We start from the raw sequence: 19,776 nt of genomic DNA, 5'->3' as shown, positions 1-19,776 counted from the left end.
AGAATAATGTGCAAATATTGTACAATCCAGGTGTGGAAAGGTCTTAGAGATTTACCCAGAACTAGTCACAGCTGTAATCACTGCCAAAGGTGCTTCTAACATGTACAGACTCAGGGGTGGGAATACTTATGTAAATGAGATATTTCCGGATTTTCCTTTTCAATAAATTTGCTACAATTTCTAAAAACATGTTTTCACTTTGTCATTATGGGGTATTGTGTGTAGATGGGTAAGAAAAAAATCGATTTAATCCATTTTGAATTTACGTGCTACATGTTTACATGCTAGTCATTTACCAGACGCTCTTATCCAGAGCAGCCTTACAGGCTGTAACACAACAAAATGTGGAATAAGTCAAGGGGTATGAACACTTTCTGAAGGCACAGTACATATTGTCTCCTGTTTCCTAAAACCATACATACTGTTTCCTGTTTCCTAAAACCATACATACTGTTTCCTGTTTCCTAAAACCATACATACTGTTTCCTGTTTCCTAAAACCATACATACTGTTTCCTAAAACCATACATACTGTTTCCTAAAACCATACATACTGTTTCCTAAAGCCATACATACTGTTTCCTGTTTCCTAAAACCATACATACTGTTTCCTGTTTCCTAAAACCATACATACTGTTTCCTAAAACCATACATACTGTTTCCTAAAACCATACATACTGTTTCCTAAAACCATACATACTGTTTCCTGTTTCCTAAAACCATACATACTGTTTCCTAAAACCATACATACTGTTTCCTAAAACCATACATACCGTTCCCTGTTTCCTAAAACCATACATACTGTTTCCTAAAACCATACATACTGTTTCCTAAAACCATACATACTGTATCCTGTTTCCTAAAACCATACATACTGTTTCCTGTTTCCTAAAACCATACATACGGTTTCCTAAAACCATACATACTGTTTCCTGTTTCCTAAAACCATACATACTGTTTCCTAAAACCATACACACTGTTTCCTGTTTCCTAAAACCATACATACTGTTTCCTAAAACCATACATACTGTTTCCTGTTTCCTAAAACCATACATACTGTTTCCTAAAACCATACATACTGTTTCCTGTTTCCTAAAACCATACATACTGTTTCCTAAAACCATACATACTGTTTCCTAAAACCATACATACCGTTTCCTGTTTCCTAAAACCATACTGTTTCCTAAAACCATACATACTGTTTCCTAAAACCATACATACTGTTTCCTGTTTCCTAAAACCATACATATTGTTTCCTAAAACCATACATACTGTATCCTGTTTCCTAAAACCATACATACTGTATCCTGTTTCCTAAAACCATACATACTGTTTCCTGTTTCCTAAAACCATACATACTGTATCCTGTTTCCTAAAACCATACATACTGTTTCCTTAAACTACACATATCTCACAGAGGCAATAGAAAATGCACCCAGAATGAGAAATACTGTGCACTGTAACAAATTGCTGTAAAAAAGAGCAATATATTATGCAGGCTCAATGGTGTTCCACCAGACTTCTGTAAAATTGCTGTATATTTACAGCAGCATACTGTGAATTATGGTGCATTGTGGGAAAATGCTGTGGGCAGCCTTGTAAGAGGCTATATCTGTTGCACCTGTTAGTGAGAATGCTGTACCCCACAGAACACATTAACATATTTTTTTTGTTTATATATATATATTTGTTGTGTAAATGTACAGTAACTTACTGGCTACAGCTCTGGCAGTAATTTACTGCAATTCATTACTACCCCACAGAATACAGTTCCATACTGTATTTTTGGAATCTGAAAAAACGTATCCTGTTATTCTACAGTAATTTACTGGCTACTGTGCCACCTGTCATTTACTGTAATTCAGTACCACACCCACAGAATACAGTAAAGTCCTGTAATTTTGGAGCGCCAAAAACATTTTGTGGGTGCATGGTATTGTCGTGGCTCATGAACACATTTTGAGGCATGCCTTGTAAGAGGCTATACTTGTTGCATTAGGTGATATGTGGTAGTGGTTCCCTAACTATTAAATGTATATACAGAACAGATCAGAGTGGCAGCAAGTCTTTGAGTGTTTAGCCATGTCCTTTTGATCTGTTCGGAAGCTTTTGTTTAGGCCTCTAGACGTGTAGGTGATACAAATGCCAAATATTCTGAAATATGCTGTAATATACAAATACCTAGCAGCCAACCTGCTTGCACTAATCCTATGTAATTACAGTAAAATACCAACATGACTTGAGTAGCATTTACTTTAAATGAGTGTAGTAAGCTAATTTTACAATATTGAACTATGTCATCGCCCAGCATTCTACAGTACCTTACAGGAAGCTGGTGGCAAGTTGCTGTACATTTTACAGTAATGTAATTTACACTAGCCAGAGACAGGAAATTAAACATCCAAAAGGTATTTTGTTACAAATACAAGTAATTTTGAAGACCATTGTATGTTTAACTACAACAACATTCCCAGTAACGGTTACAGAAACGTTTTACTTGCTATGACTGTGAAATGTTTTTTTTTGTTTTTTTATCAACCTGAATGCAATGAATGTAAGTCGCTCTGTACAAGAGCATCTGCTAAATGACCAAAAATGTAAATGAAAAAAATTTGCATTTGCAAAGCACACTGCTGGGTATTATTCTAATGAGCTCCGCCCTCAAATTATTTGTATTTTGATCAAATTTGGCCTTGTTTGGGGCAGAGGTCATAACAATAATACCCAGCAGTTTTCTTTGCGTGTTCATGTTCACATTTACATTTTGGTCATTTAGCAGACCCTTTTATCCAGAGCGCCTTACAGTCAGTGTATTAAACTAAGGTAAACAGGCATATACCACAACCATAGCAAGTAAAGAGATTATGTTACCGTTATCGAGAGTGCTGTAGTTAAGCTGGCTACTTGTAAGTATATATTTGTATTATAAAATACAAAATACATGTATTCTAATGAAACTGTTACAAAATAGGCTATATGAATTGTAGTTCAGACCAGTGAAATATAAATTACAAACTAGGTATTGAAAGTATCCTGCAACAGTTAACTAACCACTGTGCTTAAGACCTGTATCAAATACATGTAACAGAAATACTGCCGTTGTTGGCACTAGTTACCGGCACTGTACCTCTGCAACAGTTTACTAACCACTGTGCTTCCAGTAAATGCACTGTAAATTCTAGAAATACAGCATGTTACTGTAATCAGGTGTTCCAGTAATATACTGTACATTTGTGTTACATTAAAGGTCCTGTAAATCTACAGTAATTTACTGGCTTTTTGTGCTGCCAGTAATTGACTGTAAAAATGACTGGAAATGTTTTACAGTGTAGTCATAAAAATCTCACTATTAGCCTGTACATTATGATTGACACCTTGAAAAGCCATGTCCAGAGAGACACAGGTTATGGCACTATTTCGCATCATTCCAGACCTAAACTTTACTAGTCTTAGTAAACAAGATCATTTGGCACATGACATCTTGATGAAGGCTCTGCTCATGGATCCTCATTAGCCTTCCTTTCACTGCTTATTTCCGGGTTATTCACTAATTGCAGAAAATATGACATAATAGGTCTATGAACGTTGTGTGGTACTAGCTCAGAGATATAGATTTTGTTTCCATGATTTATAACACATTGGTAACACATTAAACCACCAAAACATCTTTAAGAATCTGTTGTTTGTTTGTGTCACACTGCTTTGCTTTATCTTGGCCAGGTCGCAGTTGTAAATGAGAACTTGTTCTCAACTGGCCTACCTGGTTAAATAAAGGTGAAATAAATAAATAAATAATGACAGACAGGCCCGTTTGTTAGCTACAGTATATGTATACCTACACCAGACGTTCTCACACGCTCTCACAGATCAGTAAAAGAAGGTCTAGCCTAGACACCCTTCACACACATGCACTGATGACACCATATGTTTAAAGAAACACATGGAAGGTGTCAAACCTCGACAAAAAAACAATTGTGTTTGTTGAATTTACGTCTCTTAAATCTAAAAAGTTATTCATCTTAACTGACATTACGTGTCCATAGCCTATATTTATAACAAAGGACTGCGATGATTTACCATCGTTTAACATTCATTGACGGTCAACTTCGGTTCACGTGATAATGCCCCGACAAAAATGCTATTTTAAAGGGAAGTGATTTTCTGATGTCATCGTTCTAGTGGCCTCTGTCATAGCCTCTGTTAACACTCTCGGGTTAGCTGTTACCTTGCGCTGAACACGAGAACAGACAGAGAGGTGGAGATTTTAGTGGTCCAGGGGTGATAGGCCTATAGGCTGGCTACCTTTCTCAAAGGAGACGATGAAATCCCAAGAGAGTCCACGTTTCTGGCCAGGATGTAACATGGCGTAGGGAACGAACGCCAGAGCCCTTCTTCGTCAAGTCATCGTGCCTCCTCCTCCTCCTACTTGTTCTTCGTCCCAGGCTCTCACCTAGAGAAAACGGAAAAACAGTCGTATCATTAGTTCTGTTAGATTGATAGAGCATTGTCATTCAAATATAAAACAACTGAGTGGAAGAGGGTAGTCCCGTGCGCACAAATACAGAGGCTTTGAAAGAATGTGGAGATTGCATGAAGGCCACACCGTCAACAATGCACATGCAGTGAAACGTCTTAAATTCACACCAATTTAATGACTTCTTCGAGAGTTTCTAAAACAGGTAAACGTTGCCTTGGTTGTTTCCTACAAAAAGCTCAAATCTTTTCCGAGACAGTTTAACAATTATTAGAGAATACAGATATGCCTAGTTAGGCCTTGACTACTCAATGCATCGTTGTCTATCCATATTGCTCCACGCACACAAACTACAAAACATGACGTTTATATTTAGCCAATGGTATTGGCATTTAATGCATGCAGTGGCGTTCAAATACCAAAATAGTAATTAGGAAGTATGTAGGCTACCTATCCGAAATGCACATTACAACACCTATACAACACCATGCAAACAGTGGTTGTGTGTCCAATAAGAGACAACCAACTCGGGTTTGATCAAGGTCGGTTCAAAGCGAGAAGTTGACTTTTATCTCAGTAGGATAATCTCCACTGTCAAGTGTAAACTATTGTTTTATCTCAGTAGGACAATCTCCACTGTCAAGTGTAAACTATTGTTTTATCTCAGTAGGACAATCTCCACTGTCAAGTGTAAACTATTGTTTTATCTCAGTAGGACAATCTCCACTGTCAAGTGTAAACTATTGTTTTATCTCAGTAGGACAATCTCCACTGTCAAGTGTAAACTATTGTTTTATCTCAGTAGGACAATCTCCACTGTCAAGTGTAAACTATTGTTTTATCTCAGTAAGACAATCTCCACTGTCAAGTGTAAACTATTGTTTTATCTCAGTAAGACAATCTCCACTGTCAAGTGTAAACTATTGTTTTATCTCAGTAGGACAATCTCCACTGTCAAGTGTAAACTATTGTTTTATCTCAGTAGGACTATCTCCACTGTCAAGTGTAAACTATTGTTTTATCTCAGTAGGACAATCTCCACTGTCAAGTGTAAACTATTGTATGCTCTTTATATGAGTACGACTACTGTCTCAAATACTTTTCACCATAAGAACACAAACCTGTGCCAAGAGCTAGCCAAATAAAGGCGCAGAGCATGGGTGGCATGAAGCCCCATTTATGTTTATTTAGTGACTAACTTGAGCTGCAGATTGACAGAGTGTGACGGCACTGAAATAGGGCCGAGGAAGAACAGAGTGTCGTCAGATTGGTGAAAATGTGACTCTGTCTATGGTGCTGAACGGGAGTGCCACTTGTGCGTTCGATGTTTCTTTCTCATAATAAATAGGAAAACAACCTTTGACCTCTGGGGATAATTCCCACATCTTATACATTATAAAGTTACACTCGAAGCTTCAGTTGAGTTTGTATGCATGTTGTTATACAAGTCTTGTCATTTGACGAGGCCAAGGAGATGTGGTGTCATTCACCGCAGACGAGAAGTAGGCCTATTGATATGAGTTCTGGATGTCTTGCAATGCCATTACGTCATTCTTATAAATAGCCGACACTTGACTGTACGGATTAGTAGCAAACTATTTTGAATGAAACAAGCAAATACTATTCCCACATTCATATAATTGCCTCTGAAACGGTTGAGCTGATGCGTAATGGCCGGGGATACCCCAAACTCAGGGACAATAGAGTATAATACATCTTCCGGTGTATGCTTTTTAACTTTGTTTTTCGGGTGTAAATTGAGTTGTGTCATTACAGCAGTATTTTACTCTATCGAACTGGACAAGGAGTAAAAAACTGCGCGTTTTGTTTTCATGGTTTTGCGCATGTGCACAAGTGTGATGCACGGGAAAGATGCTCTATGCTGTTGGAAGTACATTTGAGGAATGTGTCGGAGTTTGTCAACTGATCAATCAATTCAAATTGGGCTTCCACGTTAACTTATATGGCCCACAGATGTAAGGATGTGCTCCATGCTTCAGGCTTGATGAAAGGGGCAGTGGCGATGCTCGAGGGGGAACAGGCTACATATCAAAACATTGGGGGGAAACACACGTGTGTGTGTGTGTGTGTGTGTGTGTGTGTGTGTGTGTGTGTGTGTGTGTGTGTGTGTGTGTGTGTGTGTGTGTGTGTGTGTGTGTGTGTGTGTGTGTGTGTGGTGTGTGAAAGAGAGAGAGAAAGAGTCGGCAGGGTGAAATAAAATAACCATCTCAGTCTCTCCGCTCCTATTAGAGGACGGCTGCACACACAGCACGGCTCTTTCTCTCACACACACACACACACACACACACACACACACACACACACACACACACACACACACACACACACACACACACACACACACACACACACACACACACACACACACACACACACACACACACACACACACACTCTCTCTCTCGCTGCACGGTCACTATTGTGAGGCAGCAACATTATAGTTAATAGTGCACTATAATGAATAAGGTATCATTCTGGATGCCGCAGCCTTATTTCTCAGCAGGGCGTTCTGCGTTCCGCTGAGGGGACTATAGTATGTACTGATGCTGTGGATCTGGGGGGTGTGGTGCTATGAACTGATTGACATCACATTACTCCAAGTTGAGTCAAAAACATTTTCAGAAACTCTGGAGCTGAGAAATCTTTTAAGTATCCCTGGGTTGGGAGGCACACCGAAGTTTGGAAATGGGACCTTCAGGCTAACGATAACAACAAATAACAAACCAAGTACAATTAACACGTAACAATTATATAAAGTAGGCCCAATAACAAGGATAACAATAATCAGAATAAAAATAACTATGAACATAATATGAACAATAATTATAGCAAAAAATGATCATGTGAAAAAGCAAGAGGGGGGAAAAAAGAGACTAAAAATAGATTTTGTTGAAAAAAAATTCACGAAGCAATGCTTGCAAGACGTCTTGCGATGTGACTCGGCGAATGCGCCCTCCGCCAATGCTTTTTGGGGTAAGGGCTTCCCAGCTTGATAGTTATGTACAGCAAGCCCAGACCGCAAAAAGATTCGCGAAGGACAGATCAGATCGGCTTCTGTCTCTACATCCTGTCGAGAGTCCGTGAGTCTTAAGCAAGCGACATCAAAAAAGGTCGCTTCCTCGCTTATCTCCCGTCCCGGATTGGGTGCATCCAGCCATCAGCAACCCTAGGCAATTGTGTGACTCCAACTGAATCACACACTATGAGGCGAGGCGGTGTGTGTGTGGGGGGGGGGGGGGGGGGGGGGGGCGGGGGGGGGGGGGGTCCAAGCGAAGCTACATCAAAATGCCAACGCTACTGCATTCTACCGCTGTCCATGGTCCTGAATCTCATTCCTTCTCCGTAGTTTCATTTCTCCCACATCTCCCTTATTCTCACTTCTCTCCCTCAGTCCCTCTCTCTCTCGAATATCATTTGGTCCAAATACACAAATGTTTAAGCCAGTTTGGTCGTTTAGGCGCTGAGTATCAGAAGGAGCACTGTTTTTTTGTTTTTATTTTGGTTCCCCTCGTTCGTGATGTCGCCTAGTGGAGAACTAGCTCGCTGTAGCCGCTCGAGCGGTCTGTGTAAGGAGGGAGCAAGAAGTAATCTGCTCGCAATAAATAGAGAGCAGTGAGGGATCTTATTGGCGCAAACGAAAACTCGTCATCGACCAATCGGTGTCTCGCTCATATAGGGACCCCCCTTTCTAAAAAAATAAAGAAAAAAAGGAAAGAAAGAAAGAAAGAAAGAAAGAAAGAAAGAAAGAAAGAAAGAAAGAAAGAAAGAAAGAAAGAAAGAAAGAAAGAAAGAAAGAAAGAAAGAAAGAAAGAAAGAAAGAAAGAAAGAAAGGAAGAAAGGGGGAACCAAATTGTGTCCTAGCTGGTGAAAGTGACTTGATAAATGCAACCGAATAAGGTTTTTATACAAAGAACATCTTGGTGGATTTTATATATCGATTGATCGATTGATTGATTCTCGATTCGCGCATGGATTGCATCTTACCTACGGCTATGGCAATAATGCAAGTTGGCATACACAAATCAGATCACAATTAATTCTATCAGGTTTAAAATGATGAACAAATTAATCACAACAGGTTAGCTATTAAAATCCTTACTGCATCCCAAGTGACAACCCTTCATATGTTAATAAAATTGCATGAATATAGGCTAGACACGAACCGTTTTGAAACGCTCATATGAATGTGGCGCCACAGAACGCATGTGAACCAGGCGTGGGAAAGCGCTGCAGAGCCCTCCACGCGATAACAACAACACGACAAGCATCTGAAGCGATTCTATTGTATGACCAGCGAGAGTTCACTGGATGGTACCACTGATAGTGAGGACACGGGGGTCTCTCAAAACACACTTGTTGTCAGTACCACATGTTAAAGATTCAGAATTATAGCAAGTGCGATCCAGAACGACAATGAAGGCTCCAACACACAGAAGATGAAGAAGATGAAGGAGAGTCGGAACAAAACACCAGAATCATAATAATAATACGTCAATAATAACAATAGTCACCTAGCCCAATTCTTAAACTCTGCACACACTAACGGTTAAACAATCTTTAATGGACTTAATCAGTTTAGATCAATCGGGAAAGTTACAGAATAGCAAAACTCTACTTACCCTTGAAGTTATTTCTCACAGTCCCATGTTCCTATGTTTTTAGACCCCATCAATTTGTTTTGTTTTTAAATCACAAGAGCCCCTGTGTGCTCCCCTCTTGGAACAAGGAAAGTTACTGTACCGAGGAGGAGGCTGGGTCACGCTCTATGTATGGATCATCCCTCCCCAATGTGTGTCTCGTTTTATCCCAAACCAAGACCCCCCCCTCCTTCCCTCCTTCTCCTCTTCCTCCCCACCGCCCCACTATCCCTGAAACTCTCTTCTCCTGCATCAAGTTGGTGCCACGATTAGTAAAGCATGCAGGGTACAGGAACGAGGTAGTATTCAGGGGGACATCAATGAAAATGTATCAAAAACGTTGCCCAGTCCCTGCTGGGTATTTTTAATGGGTGCTATTTTCATTTGCGACCGTCTGTCCAGTCAGTCACGATTCTCTCCCTCCGTCTGCACTACACAGTGACTGCCGCTCCCGACGCTGCCAACGCGCACATTACTCAGTTTAGCAGTCACGACTCGAGAATCCGGGGTTTCCACTGAAATTACACGGCCCGGCATTTAATTATTGAAGGAAGGAGATGTGTCTCTATATCTGGTGCTGGCTTTGGTTAAAGGAAGAGTAAATGCGACGTTTTTTTTTGAAAGGTGGAAGTAATATAACAGGTGAATGGTTACACACTCTATCACAACACGAGCCAGTCATTGACGATGTATTTTTCCATGATATGACACAGTAGATGTCGTGTACTGCAAACTCTTCTCCCGCGGCGAAAATAATGCTATATATAGGCTATCGGACAAAAGTCGTGCGAGGACTGTAGCTATGAGTGAGTGAGCATGACTATTGTGTGACGTGCAGGCAGATACGAGCGTTGGTTGAACTCGATTCAATATTTTGACATGCGACACATTGCTTAGGCTACTTTCATCTATGGGCCCTACACATCGTTGCTAAATTGGCTGTGATTGCTTCGACACTTTCATAATTGTATGGGTGATTCCTTGCCCATTTGGCAGCCCAATATCTTGTTGTCAAACCATCAATATCGACCCCCCTCTTTACCACATCTACAGTATAACGCTAAGTTACTGTAGAGAGAAGTCTAACCAAAACAGGAATTTGGCGGTACGGTCTATGGCCCTCAAATCACGACATCTGGAATCGCTCCCTAATTCAAATAAAAAACGAGGTCCGTCTTCACTTTGTCATAAAGTCATGCATATCGGATTGAAAATCAGCATAGCCCAAAAGCAGCAAACGGTAGACTATTTTTCAATGGAACGTGGATGGTGACGCGCGGTTTCACCAGTAGTATCATTTAGACGGATGAAAACGATCACATTGTTTAAGAATGAAGAAACAAATGTTTTTGGGGATGCTTCAGAAGATGGGTTTACGGTCATACCATACGGTATAGCCTATAGGTAGCTTGATACACTGAAGATGGCAATGCATGACGTGCGCAGAAGGGTAATCCAAGTCTACCCGCCTATAGCCTCCCTGTCTGTGCCCTGCACATTATCTGTTTAAACTGTTCAAACGACGCTGGCGGGAAGAAGACTCCCCTGTTACTCTCTATGATATGTAGCAATAGGTAGGCTACATGTAAGCTGATTACAACAACAAAACAACTGTAACGGTAATCAGTTACGTTACCAGCAATACAATTATTGCAATCAGATTACAGATACTTTGAAAAACATGGGATTATTTTTAAATTCAGAAAGGATGTTTGCGGATAAATACATGACACCTTTCTGTTTTTCTCAAAGACATTCAATTCAGAATTCAAAAAAGACGCAAGTTTAAATTAGTTCCACCTGAGCTAGTCTGACCACAAGTCAGAGACCACAAGTCAGAGACCCACAAGTCAGAGACCCACAAGTCAGAGACCCACAAGTCAGAGACCCACAAGTCAGAGACCACAAGTCAGAGACCACACGTCAGAGACCACAAGTCAGAGAACACACACCAAATGCGTTTGATGGATCCTTGTTGTCTTCTTCTAATGCCTGTTAAGGGGAAAGTCATGGGAAAGTAACGTAAAAGTAATCAGATTACGTTCCCGAGTTTGGGGAATCCCAAAGTTACATTACTGATTACAATGTTGAATAGGTGACTAGTAACTGTAACGGATTACACTTAGAAAGTAACCTACCCAACCCTGTATATAGCCTATGTTACGCTCTGCTGCTACAGTCTACCTGCTACTGGTGAACTCATTCAAAGCTGTAGGCTGTTGATCCTGAGGGAAAAGGACTCAGCCTCCGATCAGGCTCCGCGAAAAAGCAAACGTTTTCATTCATTGAAATCGCATTGGTTTCCTTTCCGAACACGCGCGCCTAAGGTTTGGTGATGTACGGAACCCCCCTGGTGCCATTCGATGTTATTTTCAGCACCATTACTGTTGGACAGCTCTGGGTTTCCCCAAGTCGGTGCAACGTTTCAGGCTGCAGCTCCCACTTTTCATCGTTGCTCGTCTCCTTTCTTCCTCTCCTCCGCCTCCTCCTCCTCCTCCTCCTCCATTCCCGTCTTTATGCATCCTCTTAAAAAAGGCGGAAATGAGCGCAGATTAGGCTCATCAGAGAAGGATTTTCCCTCGCAAGCTTATGTTTTTTTGGCGGGAGGAAAGAGATGTGAAAAGAGACGCAACAGCGCCAACAACAGACAAAGGAGTTTGAACTTGCTGTTTTAGCAGTGGGGTGATTCCCTTTCCTGCAGAGAAAGGCTGCATGGTTTCATTTGAATGTTGTCAAAAACTATAAAAATAAGACCAAGAATTATAGTCTTTTTCGGTTACTACGTTGTGAGCTAAATGTGATGGGAAGCACGACAAGACTCAACAGACAAGCAACAGAGCAAAAATGACAAACTGACAAAGTACATTGAATTAAAAACATCGCACATTCAAAGTCTCACTTACCATATAGCAGCATCCAGGGACTGCCTGCAGAACCGAGGGAATGAGAAGGGAAAAAAAACATTTACAATGCATTCATAAACATGCTCTACTGACACATGGGATAACACATTGGGTATAAACAAATATTCGGTCCATGCTTCATAAATAGCCTTAATATGGCACGTCCAAGTTTTCTCAGGATCCGCTTCCTTTTTATACAAGTGAGACCCTCTGTCTATTTCTGGCGCGCGATCAAACCATGGTGCTATTTTTAGGTCGCAGTAAGGCGAGAAAAAAAACACTCACACAAAGGCATCGCTCAGGAACGTTACGTGGAGCGCATGTAATGAAGGCTACATACATTTTAATCTACCAACTCTGCACAAGAGCCGCCTCTCCGTATCTCTCTCACTCGTACTTGTCGTATATTATTGTTATTATGTATATTTGATTTCGCGTGCTCTCGCTCAGCTCTTCTGGCGCCTTCTCGCGCCTGTCTCCATGCAACTTTCGCTGAAGAATTCACTACACAGCAGTTGGTTGATTTGCAATTCAGAAAATAGGCCTATACATAAGAAATATATCAGGTCCCTTCACATAACATAGATAACCCCACGTTATCCCTGTGGTTTAGGCTTTTTATCGGGAAAAAAAGAAGCTTGCTGACGGAAAAAGAAAAAAGCCCTATTTTTTATTTTTTTTTGTGGAGGGGCTGCGTCAGTTACTAGGCATTGACGTCACGTTTAGATTCTCCCCACTTTACAGCCTATAGCGCCTGATTAAAGACGCCGCCTCGACATTTGCTGTCTGTCCATCTTTTAATTTGCTTTGGAAATAAAATGGTTGAGGAATATTAAGGGTGGAGAGGCTAGAAACGGCCATATAGCCTAGGCGTCTCATATAGCGCATTAGTACGAATTAACCATTTTCTCCATCTCTCCCGCCCCTGTGTCTCAAGCGCTTTTCTCGTCCACTGGATTGGTATGAACTGTAGTCTTGAGGCTTGGTTCTCATCCGTGTATTTGCTAGGCAAACATTCTAGCTGAGCTGGTGACAATAACAATGAAATCTCTGTACGCTCGCTGCCCGTGCCCACGCGCTAGACTCGCTCACCAGCGGAATCGACTCACAGTGAGAGCAGAACTGTCAGAGCGCACCAACACGCCAGATACAACCTGTACACACAGCCTAGCTCTAAATAGTCTCTCTCGTATCCTTAACCCCCTCTCCAATCTCCATCCCCCTACTCTCCTTTCCCGGGTTCACCCTGACCTCTTGCCAGCATGCACCAGCGTGAAAAGTCACGAGATAACTGTGTGTGTGTGTGTGTGTGTGTGTGTGTGTGTGTGTGTGTGTGTGTGTGTGTGTGTGTGTGTGTGTGTGTGTGTGTGTGTTCAAAAAGTCATCTGAGAGGGAAAAAAGGTTAGGTCCGTCGCAGTGGTTGATGCTATTTATATTGCGTATTGGCTTGTATTATGATGAATAGTACACTGTATTTCCGCTGGCTGCTGCCGCTGGCTGCTGCAGGTTTCACTCTACTGCGGAGAGCAAGTCGGGGCAGCTCCTGACACTAAGGGCGGGGTGGAAGTGAGCTGGGGCTTTTGGAAAGCTATAGAAGTTCCATTCATAACTAGATATTGACAGAAACCGTAGGATCATAAACGTTGGGGCACCTCCTCTTTTGCACCCTATAAACTGTTGAAAAGCCTTGGATACTACGTTTTTTTAATATGTATATATATATATTTTTATATATAGTCTTTTAACTGACGCTCTTATCCAGAGCTTACAGGACCAGTTAGTGTTGAGGTCCTTGCTCAAGGGCACGGAAAGATTTTTCATCTAGTCAATTCTGGGATTCTAACCAACGACTGGACCAAGGTTACTGGACCAAGGTTACTGGTCCAACGCTCTTAACCGCTAGGCTACCTACTACAACAGTACTCTAGCACCATCTGTATTGTTTTTTGAGGTTACCCCTTGCCTTCTTCCCTCATCTCTTCCATCCCTCCTCTCCCTCTCTCCACCCCACCCACCCACCCACCCACACCCTTCTCTCTCTCTCTCTCTCTCTCTCTCTCTCTCTCTCTCTCTCTCTCTCTCTCTCTCTCTCTCATCCGCCTTTGCTGCAGCTGCAATCTTTCAATCAGTGAACCAGCAACAAATATCAATGAGCGGGACTATCAGTGAAGAGCACCGAGATCGCCGCACGGTGTCGCCACACTCAACCCGAGTTCTCTCCCTCCAATCCCTCCTGGAGCATCGTCTTCCGCTGATTTCAATGGAGCTTTCTCTCGGATTAATGAAAATGTCGGCTGGAGCATTTGTTTTAAAGAGCTAGTGTCTCCCTGACTCGGAGCACTGCCCGGCCCGGCCACTCGCCAGATGCCACTTGAGGAACTTCTCTTCAAACACGTTATTCAGAGCCCACGCTATTCTCAGCAGAAGGGACTTTTCTTAGCAGGTTCGGATAATTTACTTCGCAGGTTATGAGAATTGACTTGGCAGGTTAGGAGAATTAGGGTTAGGGATAGCTAAAATTCTCAAATTGGCCCCGACCCGACTCAAACATAGCTACATAAAGGTGTACCCTGAAAACAGCCGACGTTTCCAACTAACACGATTCTGCTCCAGACACACAGTGCGACGTCTCTTGCGTGTTGGTTATCCAACACTTAACCTGATACAGTTGTAAGAATTCAGTCCACCTACACCCCCAACACAAAATATACACAAGTTATATGGTAGGCTAAAAATAACCTGGAGGGTAAAAATAGATACAGGCTAGCGCCTCCGTTTAGATACTGTACTCTTTGAATAATGTATAGTGCATCGGAAATTACTCTAAAAATATTAGATCAATGCGCCAGCCCAGGCGTAAAGACAAACTTGTTGCCATAGCATAAACTGTTTTATTCCTTTGCCTAGCCTATATAATGGCGCTGTTTTTATGTTGAGAAGTATATTTTACTTTAAATGTTGAAAACGCCCTCCCAGATATTTCATATCACGTTTTATATCTGCCATCTTCCTGAAGTTATCTGAACTCAATGGTGCTGTACAGTTCAGAAGGGGGCAAATAAAGCACTGCGTAAAAAAAACCGTGGCGAGATTGGCAGCACAGTGGCGCTGTCCATGGTGCTGAAAAGTTACGAGGGGCGCAGTAGCGTATTGCCCGACCGTGGTTAGATTAGCCGCAAGGTGACGCTGTCCATGGTGCTGAGACGTTAATAGACGCAAAAGGTATGCTTACTTATCTCATGCGAGTCCATAAAAACGAGTAGACCTATAGCCTATAGTGACCAATTGCAACGTCGTTGTTTATTTTCTCGTCATAACAACACCTATACAGTGCCTTTAGGACACGCATACAGCCTAGCGAAAGAATTGCTCTTGAAGACCTAATGTCACACGCTATGACAAGGGAAAGAGGGTCACCAAAATGATCTGTGACCTATCTACGGAACTACGAAGGTAGGCTAAACGTTCAAATAACTCAGTCGATGTCATTCGGATGACGTACATCAGCGGAATATACAAGAAGTTCTCGCTAACGCAAGTCCCACATGAACATATTATCAAAGTGTAACAGTGTAGCCTACAAAAAAAGTGCTTACCTCTTAGCTCGTGAATCAATGTTACAGCTTTGCCTATTACGCGCCACGTGCGGAGCTGCCATGGTCAGCTATAGGCTATATGCATCCATTCTCTCTCTCTCTCTCTCTCTCTCTCTCTCTCTCTCTCTCCTCTCTCTCTCTCTCTCTCTCTCGATGCTCTCTCTCTCTATCCCTCTCCCTCTCAGAGAGCTGTTACTAGGCATCCCAGCAGAGTACCGGGCTAAGCGGCGGAACCCCAGCACGTGAATACGCCTACGCATTAGCGAAGCCCGCACTGTCTACAACTCCCTGTGTTTATTGTTGGATCTCTCCCAAATTGCAGGACTAACAGTAACTCTGACAAAATAATATGCACCGTTCATATAGCCACAGTGTTAATTGTCATTGCCTAAATTATAACAATAACGATTGTACATGCATGTGTTCAGATGCCTCAGACAGTAGGGCAATGGGATAAAATATCTGCCATGTTTCGGTCCTAAGGCTACATAAAATAGCATGCTTCAAGATTATGCTGAACTAAAGTCTCATCATGTCTGCCTACCCTGATTGCCAGGATTGAAAGAGACAACTTGTGGCACCTCTGGAGAAGTCATGATTCCCGCTGGCACAAAATAAAGCACTTACCTGTCTAAGAAGTCTTGTCTGATTGTGCCCGAGTAGACGACAAAAGGGATTCGTCTTAATAGAGATGCTTTTTGAGACCAATAAAGGGAAATAACTCTAGGAGCCAAAGTGGGACAGTATGCACCTCTTGCGTCAGGACGGACGGAGGGGGTCACGCCGTGCTCGTCGTTTCAGTTCTCTCTGGGGTGAACATTATTGGTGTGGTTGCTACGATGCGCACCGCGACATATGTGAATGACTTGGAGATGGGGGAAGAAGGGACGTGTGAATGAACCGTGTAACGTGATATTGTGAAGCAGAGCGAGACAGGGACTTGTCCCGCTCCGTTCATAGAGTGTCAGACGACCAGGTCCAACCAGCTCCTCACACAGCGAGGATGCAACGGGATCTCAAACAATAACAATTCATTAAAAACACGAGCGTTTTGTGTGTAGTGAATATTATCAATAGGCAGTCCTTCTTACAATGATCAGGCTATACCGTGGGCAAACGAACAGCTTTAACGCAGAGACTCGTTCCCGGGCATTGGGAGACAGCTAGAGGAGTTCGGGCGCAGCCACAGGCACACGGCTATTCTCAGCCCGCCAGTCCATTTCACCCGTGTGCTATTGACCTGCATTGACGTCATTGCGTCATTAGGTATCCCTTAGAAACACAGACTTTCTAAAATAGTATCAAATTAATTCAACGGGAGAGGGTGGGGCGAAATGGGTGGGTATGGGTGATGGGGAGAGAAAGGGGGTAAATGTTGGGAGGTCAACATTCGAACGATAGAACATGCCCCTAAACCAGACCATTCTAATACTACCAGACGCCCTGATTTGAAAATAGAGGTCCGGAGCTTCCTGGTTTTCTGTTCAACCTGGTAATTAATTTGAGGGGAACAATGAAAAAACGCAGAGGAACTGGCTTCGAGGTCCAGAGTTCATTTTGAGGGGTTACTGTGTGTGGAGCTGTGGAAGAGCGAAAAGATGAAAAATAAATGACTTCGATCAGACTAAAGGCAGCTCTCTCTCTCTCTCTCTCCTGATCTAAAAATAGCGCACATCTCCAGCTGACTGGGGAGAGTATGTTGAAAAACCTCCGCATTTAACCCTTCTTTCTGCAAGGCAACACAGACCCAGACCAGTGCAATTGCCACATACAGAACAAGAACAAGAAGCCTCAAAGACTGACATGCTACAGGCTGCTACCTTTGTGAGAGCTAATTTGGGTGTTACATTACCTTAACGTTCAGTAGGACAGCCTTTGTTGATGGGCTGTAAAATTTTAAACAAACTACCGAATTAATTCACATAAAGCTTTTCATTGAGATTATGTAACATATATAACATTATAGATATTATTCGCCAACAGGTGTCATTGTGTTGTTCCCTCTCAGATAATGTGGGGGAGGTAGAGTCTTATACTTGGTCACGAATCAGAATCTCAGCCAGACTGCTGCTTATACCTGGAAAGCCCCCTGTGTAGAAATCGGACAAAGATTCTGGCTTAGTTTGCCCTAAGGTTGCACAATTTCGACAACTTCACCAAAATCCCATGTTTTCCAGAAATCCAATTAGAATTTCTGGAAAACCTGGGAATTTTGCGAAAGTTAATGGAATTTTGCAACCCCTTATGGAAAAACAATATGATTTCACATGTGCAAAATCACATGATCTCACGTGTAGCATTTGCACGGGTGAAACCATGTGTTTTTGGAACACTCCGGGTGATGTGGATTTTCACATGTGAAATCATGCGTTTTTGAAACACTTCACATATCAAAATGTGAAATCGGGTGTTTTTGGAACACTTCCCATCCGGTGCCCTTAAAACAACGATGAGTCTCTATGACACACACAGTACTTCTAGCATAGCGTTTTCAATGTACATATTTAATCCACTTTGACATATACGACTATATTATGAGTTTATCTATACAGTTATTATTATTCAAACATTTCCTTACCTGGGATTTTAACTGACAACCTTTTGTCGCCGCATTCCAATCTGCCTGCTACGCCACCATGTCTGTGTCAATAGCTGATTTCGCCTATATTCCCACACTTTGGACTTTTGCGCTCAAGAAAAATTACTATATTTATAATAGTGATTCATTAATATTAATGTAATATTGTAATATAATGTAATATATTTAATATTAAGGTAATATTAATTAAGAATAATATAACATACCAACATTAGACAATTTACAGAAAAGCCTAAAATTGCTGAAATAATTAAATTAAACCAATGATAGTCAGAATAACAAATTAAAGATGCCAATCTTCTGCTAAGTGAATGAATGTATATGTGAATGTTACAGACTTTGTGGTTCAGCAAAAAAGGTCAGTGTTCCTGAAATCCAGAGGTTGGGAGTTCGAATCCCAGGATGGGCCATACTTCTGCTGAACAGTGTAAACGCATTCTATGTGAAGTTTCAAGAACACAATTTTTCACATGTGAAGTGTTCCAAAAACACATGTTCGCATGTGAAATGTCACATGAAGTGTTCCAAAAACACGTTTTCACATGCATTTACATGTGAAATGTCACATCTGTAGTGGTCCAAAAATACAGAAATGTCACATGAAGTGTTCCGAAAACATGTTTTCACACGAATTTACATGTGAAGTGTTCAAAAACAAAAAAAAATCACATCGTATGAAATCGACATTTTCCACATGTAAAATTATGTGGTTGAAAATGTGATTACATGAAACTACACTGTTAGCCATTGCTTTTAATTTTGCAGATTTTTTTTGAAATTTTACAGTATGTTTCTACAGTAATAGTGTTTCGCTATATATTTACTGTGAATAACAATGCACTTAGGCACTTTTTTACCCATCCTGCAAATTAACTTTTGACGCCTCACTTGCAATTGCATTTAAACTTATAGGATACTTGTTTAGATGTGCTTATGGCAAAACCAGATTTTTTAAAAATCCTGTAATTTTATAGTAAGTTACCGACTACTGAGTTGCAGTGAAAAGAGTGGAAACAACTATTCATGTATTTCTACAACTGAACTGTATGTTTATGGTAAATATACTGTACAACAACAAGCTGTATTCAGGAAGTACACAGAAATTCTAATTATATTCAATATTGGAAAATGTGGAATTAGGTTCACTTTCTGAAGTGACTGGAAGTTAAATGGAATTGACCTTCAACGTCAGTTAGCACACTTGGGAGGCAACCACACGTAGGATTTGAACTGACAACCTCTTGGATTCCAGAACCTTAGATTTCCTGCTTCACCACTTGTTTACAGGATGTTAATGTTTATTTTTCAATAACTTACTATCAACTAATTGCAAGTGGGTTATTGTAAAATTCACAGTAATTTACTGTAGCTAACGTGTCAAATTCACTAACCTGGTGGTCTGTTAAGTGAGTATTGAGAAAAAAGAAGGAACCCACACATTGCTCTTGATAGTGTCAGCTATCAAAAGTTCTGACGAATGCTGTGAGGATAATACATAAAGTTTATTAAAGAGCAGTGACACTATCAAGAGCAGTGACACTATCAAG

The 19,776-nt window shown here is 41.4% G+C and overlaps 1 long non-coding RNA gene across 1 annotated transcript in view; it reads right to left on the bottom strand.

Moving 5' to 3' along the window:
- The window catches only part of LOC106584660 (uncharacterized), a 54,494-nt gene extending 38,773 nt beyond the window's left edge, over positions 1 to 15,721 (bottom strand). The window contains exons 1-3 of the long non-coding RNA XR_014382359.1: positions 15,631 to 15,721; positions 12,035 to 12,058; positions 4,302 to 4,449 (exon numbers count right to left, since the gene is read on the bottom strand). This is a non-coding gene — a long non-coding RNA (uncharacterized LOC106584660). The remainder of the gene's footprint in view (positions 1 to 4,301; positions 4,450 to 12,034; positions 12,059 to 15,630) is intronic.
- Positions 15,722 to 19,776: the final 4,055 nt, after the last annotated feature.

The sequence above is a fragment of the Salmo salar genome, chromosome 23 (assembly GCF_965601325.2).
Source record: "Salmo salar chromosome 23, fSalSal1, whole genome shotgun sequence".
Classification (NCBI taxonomy): domain Eukaryota; kingdom Metazoa; phylum Chordata; class Actinopteri; order Salmoniformes; family Salmonidae; genus Salmo; species Salmo salar.
The sequence above is the reverse complement of the archived record's forward strand: the minus strand, read 5'-3'. Positions and strand labels throughout refer to the sequence as shown.